The sequence below is a fragment of the Rhinolophus hipposideros genome (assembly GCF_964194185.1).
Source record: "Rhinolophus hipposideros genome assembly, chromosome: 22".
Lineage (NCBI taxonomy): Eukaryota > Metazoa > Chordata > Mammalia > Chiroptera > Rhinolophidae > Rhinolophus > Rhinolophus hipposideros.
This window is the reverse complement of record NC_138068.1, coordinates 26602391-26613402: the sequence shown is the minus strand read 5'-3', so window position 1 is coordinate 26613402 and position 11012 is coordinate 26602391.

Below are 11012 nucleotides of genomic sequence, written 5' to 3'. Positions count from 1 at the left end.
GAAATGTGTGCCCATCTACATTAGGTCTAAAGGTATGATAAGAAGCTGGGGAAGGGCCGTCAGTGGCAGTCGGGGTCAAAGGAAATTTGGAAATTCCATGTCACCAGAAAGGCAGGGAAGTGAAGCCTCAGTGAATGATGACCCAGCAGGAGAGTCTGCTCTGCAGGGAGAAAAGGGAACCAGGGAACTTCTGACACAGATTGGAGTCTTGTCAAACATAGGAGAAACTGAGGAGGAGGAAAAACAGATATAGAAGAGACCAGAGGCTTTTCCAAAACACAGATGTGTGTTTATGTCTAATAGGATAAGAAGATTGACAGTTACAAACAGATTTCAGAAAACCATGAGCTAGTTTAAAAGAGTGGGTTCAAAGAGTTAAGAAAGGACAAATCTGATTGATTTCTCTGAGCCAGTTATCCTACATAGTTCAGTAGGGGCCAGGAGACACACTCCAGACTTTGCCATTCATGCCTGCCCCCTCTCTTGGCAGACACAATTCTGAACCATTCCAGGTGCTTCTAAATTTCTAGGATGTAACCCTCCTGAAGAAGAACTTCTATTCCTTTCTTTAATAAACCATTTGTTTTTCCATGGTAAGTCTCAAAAAATTATCTTGTATTTCATTCAGTTATCAACTTTAATTTAATCATGTTCTTTATGCTTTTAAGCAAAGATGATATATTCCAAAGGTTCTTCATGGAATATGACAGCACAAAGTACCTCCAGCCCCACTGTGACATGATCTGCCTGAAAAATGTAGGGTGGGCCATTCTAGAGTAGTTTTTGTTCCTGGGGTGAGAAGTGGAGCGGAGGAGTGCTGTCTTGCCACCCACCTGCTGGGGAAAACCTTGTGATTCTGCCTGCTCCCATTCCAGCCACAGCTGATTGGACCAAAGGTGGACAAGAGTTGCCATGTACCGTTGTGTGGAAAGGAAAGGAGTGGGCGGGTGCAAGTGAAGCCTGAGTGTGTGCCTTGACTCAGCGCTGCATCTTTCTGGAGGAAGGGTTCCTTTCCCCAACAACACCAATGCACCCGGCAGGCTAGTGGCCTCCTGGGCAGATGCCCTAGGAAGCTGAGTCCATTAAGCTCTCTCTCTCTCACAAAGGTAAAGGGATTAAGAAGTACAAGTTGGTAGTTACAAAAGAGTCACAGGGGGACAGATGGTTGGCTCAGTTGGTTAGAGCCCGAGCTCTGGGCAACGGGGCTACCAGTTCGATTTCCTCATGGGCCAGCAGGCTGTGCCCTCCACAACTAGAATGAAGTCAACGAGCTGCCACTCAGCTCCCGGATGGCCAGATGGCTCAGTTGGTTGGAGCGCGGGCTCTCAACCACAAGGTTGCCAGTTGGATTCCCACAAGTGATGGTGGGCTGCAACCCCTGCAACTAAGATTAAACACGGCACCTTGAGCTGAGCTGCCGCTGAGCTCCCGGATGGTTCAGTTGGTTGGAGCGCATCCTCTCAACCACAAGGTTGCCAGTTGAACTCTCGCAAGGGATGATGGGCTGAGCCCTCTAAAACTAACAATGGCAACTGGACCTGGAATTGAGCTGCGCCTTCCACAACTAAGATTGAAAGGACAAAACAACTTGACTCAGAAAAGTCCCAGAAGTACACACTGTTCCCCAATAAAGTCCTGTTCCCCTTCCCCAATAAAAAAAATAAAATCTTAAAAAAATAGGGAAAAGAGTCACAGGATGTAAAGTATAGTACAGGGAATATAGTTGATAGTATTTTAATAACTATGTATGGTGTCAGATGGGTACTAGACTTATCAGGGAGATCACTTCATAAATTATGTAAGTGTTTAACCACTATGCTGTACACCTTAAACTAATATAAAATAATATTGAATGTCAACTATAATTTAAAAGCAATTGTCACAGGAATACTATATAGTACAGCATAGAGAATACAGTCAGTGGTATTGCAGTAAATACATATGGTGTCAGATAAGTAAAAGTCGTATTGCGGTTATTGTTTTGTGAGGTGTGTAGATATCTAATCACTATGTTGTTTTGTGCACCTGAAATAATTCAGGAATGGTTTATTCAATTTTAATAAAATTTTCCTTTCCTAGGTTAAAATAAATAAATAAAAATAAAAAGAATGTCATTTTTCAAAAAAAAGAATTCTCTTTCTTTCCTAGGCATGCAGGATTCCTGGGCTTTAAAACTGAGAAATCAGATGGTGCTTGGTCTGGGACAGCGAGAGAAAAGAACAGAGCACACGCTGAGAGAAGAGGATGCAGAAAACCAGGCAGAGCCCCAGAATGTGGTGACTCAAGCTCTGTGATGATTCTGCAGCTGAGATTCTGGACCCCAAGAGCTCTGACTTGGTTTCCATGACACATACCTGGCTCTCTCCCACAGGTTCCCCTCTTAGCATGGGCTGGTTCAAGCTGCAACCAGAGACGTTTGACTAAGGCAAAGGTCTTGTGAAAAGTTACTCCCCAGGTGACTTTGAGCTGAGTCATTTGAGTCCTGTGCCCAGTCAGAATAACTTCCCCTAATTTTTCTTTACTGATGGGGCTCCCTGATGTCAGGAAGTTTCACCAGTGTGTTTAGCTTTCTCCTAGGGAAGCCTTTTCACTTCTTAACCATCTGACCAGATGGTTCTTAACCAATTGTTTGGCTATTAGAAAACATTTATGCAAAACTAACTCATTGGTTTAATTCATTCCCCAATCAGCTCTTCACAAACATTGAAAGTATAAAAAAGAAATGTTTTTTACATGGTACCAAATAAATGGACAACTTATTATTTTTGTTTTGTATGTGTCTATTCTCTGTTAGACAAGTAATCCATGCCTTCCGTGCATCTATTTTAAAAAAAGACAAATTAAAAATGCAATCAAAATTTTACCATCTAGAGATAATCACTGTTAATATGTTGTAGTATCTTTTTCCAAGAATTTTTTACACATGTATAAAGTATCTGGATTATAACCGGCTTTTGTTACAGAACGTTGACTTCTTGGAGGGCCAACCTGGCTTGGTGTGCCATTTTCATTCATAATAATTTTTGAAGTGAGGCTAAAAGAACTTAGGGTAAAGAATCATAACTGGGTTAACCTATTTGAGTAACCATCAGGTACAATGGAAGTACTTACTGCTTTGGCATTTGGGATAGATGCAAAGATAATAGACTCTCATCAAAACCGTAGAAATAGAAAGTAGAAAAAAGGTGGTGGATAAGGGCTGGGAGGGGAGAGGGAGTTATTGTTTAATGAATCTAGAGTTTGGTTTTTCAAAATGGAAAAGGTCTAGCAATCTGTTGCTAGAACTTTGTAATAAGTGAATGTAAATACACTTAACACTACTGAACTGTACACTTAAAGTGGTTATGTTGGTACATTTAATGTTATATGTTTTTCACTTGCATATATGTGATATATGATGATAGACTATCATTTATTAGTTCTGGAAGTTGCCAGACTTTGGTCTAAACCAGTTCAATTGCAAATTGGCTCCCCCACACACTTAGAACGTTAAGTGCTGCCTACAAAAGAAAAAGGAAAAATAGTTGTCCCATCAAGAAAACTTTCTCCTTCAAGACAAATAGCAACAATCACTAATTTAAGGCATAAGGTAAAAGCCTGCCTCCAGCTCTGGGAAACTCATGACCACCAGACGAGCCTCAGGAAGGTCACGGTGCTAACCAGCTTTGGAAGATCAGTAGAAGTAAATGGGGAGATGTTGACTTCAGAACACCCTACAATTCAATATCCAGTGACACAGATTGAATTAGCTGGCCTTAAGTAACAGGAAAGTTGTAGCATGAACTTCAGCTTTGCAGGTTACAAAGCAAAGGGCATTCTATGGGAACAGACGCACCATGGGAATCAAGCATTGAGAATTAAGGAAGGCCTTTGTCATTAAAAAGAAAGAGGGGATGCAGCTAGGAGAAAGAGCATGGCCCCTGCTGGGCCTTCAGACATGGACAATGTCAGTGTGGGCTCACTCCTTTACTTCTCACCTTTCAAGGGAAGTATAAACATGAACATTTATAATGTCCCATCGCAGCTATCTCTTTCTACCTCTTCCTCTTCTTTTCATTCTAACTTCTTCTCCAGTTGGGGATCTCTCAGTTGGGAGGCTGGGAATCAGCAAACACAGACTGCACGTCTGCGTGGGGCTTCAGCCAGCCCCTGCTTTTGTCATGGGGAAGCCCAATAGCCCTTGCTGGTCCTGCCCACACCCCGATTCTCATCATTCCCTACAAAGGGTCCCTAATGGGGCAGGGACAGTGTTGTGTGGTGAAGAGAGTGCAGGTATCCTGACATGGGGCTTGAAACAGATGAGCGATGTTGACTAGCACAGGCTCCCTCAGCTGTCGCTCACCATTCCCTCAAAGTCAAGGCCAACAGCGCGAACGTTCCATGCTCTCATATGCCTTTGGTTAAGGACATCTTTTAGTTCTCTTATTGAGAATGTTTGTGATGGGAGCAGCAAGATTTGGGAGTTTCAGGCTTCTTTATTCCCAGTTCATGCCCAAAGTGATACAAACATCAAAAATGTGCCACCAGCTGGACTCTAATGACTTCTGAGCTTGGAAGCCACTTCGGCACCTCATAGCTGACATCCCTATGAGAGCGTTTCTGGACTCAAATGTTAGATGCCTTCTGTTGAAAAGAAATGTGCGTGTATGCTTCAGGCCACTTACTGGGTACAGCAGGTCCTTGAATAACGTTTCGTTCAACCTCAGCTGTCTTTCAACGTCATTTCATCATAACGTTGATGAGATACCATAGGAATCTAACTCTTGTTTATATCAATCAGCCTATGGTAAAATTATATGTCATTTCGCTTAAACTAGCAGAACCTATCAACTACCTTAAGTGAGGACTTGTTGGATATATTTTCTCAAAATCTACTGCCAGTTCCCTGAAGAAGCTGTGCCTTTGGATAAGCTAATATCTCTCACCTTCCCCATCTTTGCCCATCTAAGCTACACTCCGAGCTGCATTTGCCAAGCCTTACATTGCCTAGCAAAGTCGGAAAACAAAATGCCATTCTGCTAGGGAGCTGCTGTGCTGTTTTGCATAAGGTCCACTTCTTACAGTCAATGATTTCCGTCGGGGTATTTTTAGTTTTTGTGTGTTTTTTTTCTTTCTGGGAACATGAATACTTGAAGAAGCCAGGAAATTTTTATTGATATGTGAAATAAGAATCTACCAACCAGGGACCAAGATACGTGTATTTTGAAAAAGGTTTTAATACACACTCAAATTTGAGAATTGCCATCATGGGTTATCTAATACCATACCATCTGGACTACAATGCTTATAGTCCCCGGAGTCAAGCCCTGGTCCTGGGCATCTTGTCCATTCTTCTCCTGTCTGGTCCAGTTCTTGCTTCAATACCACACACTCCCTCAGACGCAGGCAGAGCTCATGAGAGCAAGAGTACATGTGTTAAATCCTGACCCCAGCCTTTCTCACCCTTGCACTAGAGAAACCACAATTCTCAAGTTAGGGTAATGGGAAAAGTCTGGAATTTGCAACCTGGTTTGAATCCCAATTTTGCCAACCACTAGCTATGTGACCTTTGGAACTTAATCTCACTGAGCCTATTCTCTCTTGGATGAAAATTCCTGGATCTTTTAGGGTTCCTTGATAGCAAACAACAGACTCCAACTCTGGGTAAATTGAGCCAAAAAGGGAAGTTATTGAGGTGGTGAGGTGACTCACAGATTCAGAACAGCAGCTGAAAAGACAGGGCAGGCTGCTCGGGGACCCAAGACACAGGAGTTAATTGTGGTCGATTATACTATTTGGCCCCGATTCTTCACCCCTCCCTGCATCCATGCCCTTTTGCTATGTACGTAACTTTCCCATAATGGATAAGGTGACCTGCTCCAACCTATGACTCTGCACTCAGCTCTGTGATTATCACTGGGATGTTAGCAGATGTGATGCAAGAAGAGGTTTGGAATGGTTTTGTACATTAGTCCTTGCTTGCTCTTGTACCTCTGCCATCACCATGCCAAGGGTATGTTCATATGAACCTGCTGGAGGATGAGAGACATGAAGAACAAGGCCAGCCGAGAACTACAGTACCACCATGCAACGTGATACCCACGTGGCAAAGGTTCTGGGTACCCCCCACCCACACCCACACATATACACATGCACACACTCACTATTTCAGAGCATGTCTTCTAACTGACAGAACAGGCATCTCTGCCTGAGGACAAGATCAGATTTTTTGATCACAAGATTCTGTTCTGCCCATGGGCGGAGCACAGTAGACAGACTGGGAATTAACACCCTTCGGGAACACTTCTCAGCAGATGAGTGTGAGCTCCCTCATCCCCTCTGCTGGTAGAATTCCGGTGTGTGTGTTGGGGGGGGTGTTTGTTCCACACTACCTCCCAGAGTTCCCCAGTGGAATGAAGTTCCATTTGCCCACAGTGGTAAATTGCATGATTCCACACCCTTTCCCATCTCATTTTTCTACTCCCCTAATATTTCTTGGGATTATCTCCCAGTAAACTTGGTCCTCTCAAATTTTTGTCTCAAGATGTACTTTTAGAGGAACCCAAACAAAGACAGCCAATTTCACCTTGGAGCACAAAACCGAGGTCACATTCTTTTTAATACCGTGTTTCCCTGAAAATAAGACCTAGCCAGACAATCAGCTCTAATGCGTCTTTTGGAGCAAAAATTAACATAAGACCCAATATTATATTGTATTGTATTGTATTGTATTGTAGTGTATTGTATTGTATTGTATTATATTATATTATATATTATATTATATTATATTATATATTAATTATATTATATTCCCAGTCTTATGTTACTTTTGCCCAAAAAGATGCATTAGAGTTGATGGTCGAGCTAGGTTTTATTTCGGGGAAACGTGGTATTCTAATCAAATGACTCAGAGCCCTAGGTCACCCATAGTGAAAATGTTTTTTTTCCTTCCCCTTCCTCTTTCGATAGTGAGCTCAAGCACCCCCAAAGCCAGTCTTGTTTGCATTGGCATGTGTATAATGAAGTCCAGAAAAAAGGGGTCATCTCTAAGGGCCTGGATTGTGAAGGGGAGGCAGAGGAAGAATTTAACTTTGGACTTTCTACGTTACGTGATTTTGTTCTGCACGTTTACACGCAAACCCCACCTCAGATGACATACCCGAGGGAGGAGTTTTGTGTCCTTTCCTGAGCTCAAGTAGAGACAACGTGTGAGCACTTGGATATAGGGCCTTTACCTGGAGCAGGAAGCACCAGAGAAGCTGAAGATTTACATAAATCGACACAAATATCTCCCTATAAAACTAAACACTTTCCAAACCCAACCAAACATAGCTCTGACTCGAAAGGCTTCAATCTTTTTTATTAGCTACAGGATAGTCCTCTCATTCATCTGTCCTTCCAGAGAACAATGTCATTACCACCAAGGGGATTTCATTAACTAGATTCCACACTATCAAGTCCAATTTTTAGCCCATTGATAACCTGCTTCTTGCAAGAACTTTGCTCACTCAACCTACCCTGTCCCTACCACTGCCTCCTCCTGAGAATTCTGAAAACTTTCTGAAACAGTATGAAAAGCAATCACAGGTTTCTGACCAAAAATCTAGCTTTTGTGTAAGCTACCGCGTTCTTGTGTCTTCCTTCATAGACAGGGAGTATAGCTGGCAGGCAGGGACCCTGATGCCTTGTCTCACTCCTGACTATCATCTTCTTGGCACTGCCCTGGAGGCAAGTGGAAACCAGAGAGAGGAAAATACTCTGCCTGGGTCAGGTGAGCCAGGCCAGTGTGTCTTACAGAGCCACCCTTTCCAGAACCCCGTGAAAGCCAAGTGGATTGAGTGAAAGGTGAGAGCCAGGGCCAATGCACCTTGAGCCATTAATTATGCTCCATATTTCCTAACCATGGTTCATAGAGCTTAATTACATTTACTTTCAAAGTAATTAAAGAGTTTACCTAACAATGTGCCTGCAGTCGATAGCAAAGGCACATTTTTAATTTGACTATTAATTACTCTAGGAGAGACACACAGACCCACGGAAAAATAACTTGAGGTAGTTTTCTCAGGAATTTTCTCAGTGCCCCTCCATACCATACTTTGAATGACTGAGAAGACACCCTACATTCAGAACTGAGGACAGGTGTGAGAGAACAGCATTCCCGAGAAACCATGCTTTTGAATATTGCCTTCTTTGGTCTCAACAGACAATTGATTATTGATTCAGATGCAGACCCTGGAAGTCACCTCTATCAAACACTGCTTACCACAAAAGTGAAAAATACTTAGACCCTTATGTAGTTCGATGCGGCAATCTCTACAAAAATTACAAATGCTTTTATCCTTGAGCAATACCACTTCTAGGAATTTGTCATTCAAATATATTTGCTCATATGCAAAAAGATGTTATGTACAAAGTTATTCATTGAAGTACTATTAATTTTATTTTATAGCACCATGTATAGCATTATATTTGCTAGTTGGGAAATAATCCAATTTGTAATTTAACAGTCATCTTTTGAAAATATTAAACCCATGTGTCTAGCAATTGAGAACTATAAAAAAATTGTAGTATATCCACACAATGGACCATTCTACAATTACAAAAGAAAGACTGAAGAAGTGCTCCATATTTTGATATGGAAACTTCTTAAAAGGGAATAAATGAGATATATCTTTGCATTTGCAAAATAAATACAAGTTTTAGGTTTACAGCGAAATTGAGAGGAAGGTACAGAGATTTCTAATATGTTCCCTGCCCCCACACATGCATAGCTTCCTCCCATTTTCCACATCCCTCACCAAAGTGGTACATTTGTTACAATTAATGAACCTATAATGACACATCATTATCACCCAAAGTCCACAGTTTACATCAGGGCTCACTCTTGGTGTGGTACATTCTGTGGGTTTGGACAAGTGTATAATGAATGACATGTGTGTCCTATTACAATATCATAAAGAGTAGTTTCACTGCCCTAAAAATCCTGTGTTCCTTCCACCTATTCATTCTGCCCCCCTAACCTCTGGCAACCGCTGATCTTTCCACTGTCTCCATAGTTTTGCCTTTTCTAGAATGTCATATACCGGTAGTTGGGATCATCACTATGTAGCCTTTACAGATTGGCTTCTTTCATGTAGAAAAAGGACCTGAATAAACATTTTTTCAAAAAAGACATACAAATGGCCAAAAGGGACATGAAAAGATGCTCAACATCACTAACCATCAGGGAAATGCAAATCAAAACCACAGTGTCACCTCAACCTACTGGAATGGCTGTCATCTTAAAGACAAGCAAAAACAAGTGTTGGCAAGGATCTGGAGAAAAGAGAACTCGAGTGTGTGGTATGGCAAATCGGTGCAGACACTATAGAAGAGGCTCCTCAAAATATTAAAATATTATTAAAATACAGAGGTTCCTCAAAAAATGAAAAGTAGAACTACCATATAATCCAGCCGTCCCACTTCTGGGTATATATCTGAAGGAAATGAAATCATTATCTTAAAAAGGTATCTGCACCCCATGTTCATTGCAGCATTATTCAGAATAGCCAAGACATGGAATATAACCTAAGTGTCAAGCGACAGAGGAATGGATGGTATATATGGAGTGTGTGTGTGTGTGTGTGTGTGTGTGTGTGTGTGTGCCGTAAAAAAGCCCTAAAATGCCTTACAAACACACAGTGGAATATCATTCAACCATAAATAGAAGGATATACTACCATTTGGGACAACATGGATGGAACTTAAAGGCATTTTGATGAGTGAAATAAGTCAGACAGAAAGAGACAAATACTGTATGATTCCACTTATAGATGGGGTCTAAAAAAAAGCCAAACTCAGAATCACAGAGTAGAATGGTGGTTGACAGGGGGTGGGAGTGAAGGAAATGAGTAGATGTTGGTCAAGGGTACAAATTTCCAGATACAAGATGAGTAAGTTCAGGGGATCTAATGTACAGCATAACTATAGTTAACAATACTGAAAGTTATTGAAAGTTGCCTGGAGACCAGAACTTAAAAGTTCTCAGCACACACACACACACACACACACACACACACATTATAATTTCATTTGGTGATGGACGTGTTAACTAACCTTATTGTGGTAATCATTTCACAATACATACATGTATCAAGTCATCAAGTTGTGTACCTTAAACTTATACAATATTATGTGTGAGTTATATCTCAACAAAGCTGTAAAAACTATTTAAAAATTTTTAAAGGGGGTGGGTGGGATTAGTTCCACATTAGGTGGGAAATGCAAAATCACAGAATGTCACCACCCAAAGGGTTTCAGGAATTTCGAGTTGTCATGTCATGTCAGTGGACTATATTCATTCTGAGATCTGCTGTCTTTGGCCAATAGTTTTTTTTTGTTGTTTTATTTTGTTTTAACTAACCCAACAATATTTATAAAGTCTTGAAATTCCAGACTCTCTCAAAAAATGGGAAGATCTAACAAAGCAGAGTCCATATTCCCAGCTGGCAGCAATTGGCTGGGATTTCACAGTGGAGTACTCAGTGTCTTGCCACAGCTCCCAGTTCCAATTCTAAAAACCCAGAGCTTCCCTCTGGGTTTTCCAGCTACCGGTCATTAGAATTAGCAGCTTCTTAGAGTTTAATCCCCTCGCGCAGTGTATAAGGAAACCGAAGATCGGAGAGGTCATGAAAATTGTCTAAAATCAAAGCCCGTTGGAAGCAAAGTGGAGGGCTCTGGAGTCTCCCCCACAGACAGGTGGAGACCCAGATGGGATGGTGTTTGAACGGCCAAGGAATCTGGCAGTGGTGGGCATCGGTGGGTTTTGGTGAGGACTTTGTGAGGGTCAGAGCCTTGAGCAAGGCAAGCTGCCCCCAGCCCCAGCTTCCTCGCGGGGGTCCCCTCCACCACCACCCACCACCCAAAGCCCGCTCTGCGCTGGTAGTCTTCCCAGCACCAGCGGTGGGCACAACGATATGCACCCTCGCTCCTCCTGAAGGAGTCACAGTATCCCGGGAGCGGGCTCTGGCACTGGACTGGGCTCCTGCTGGAGA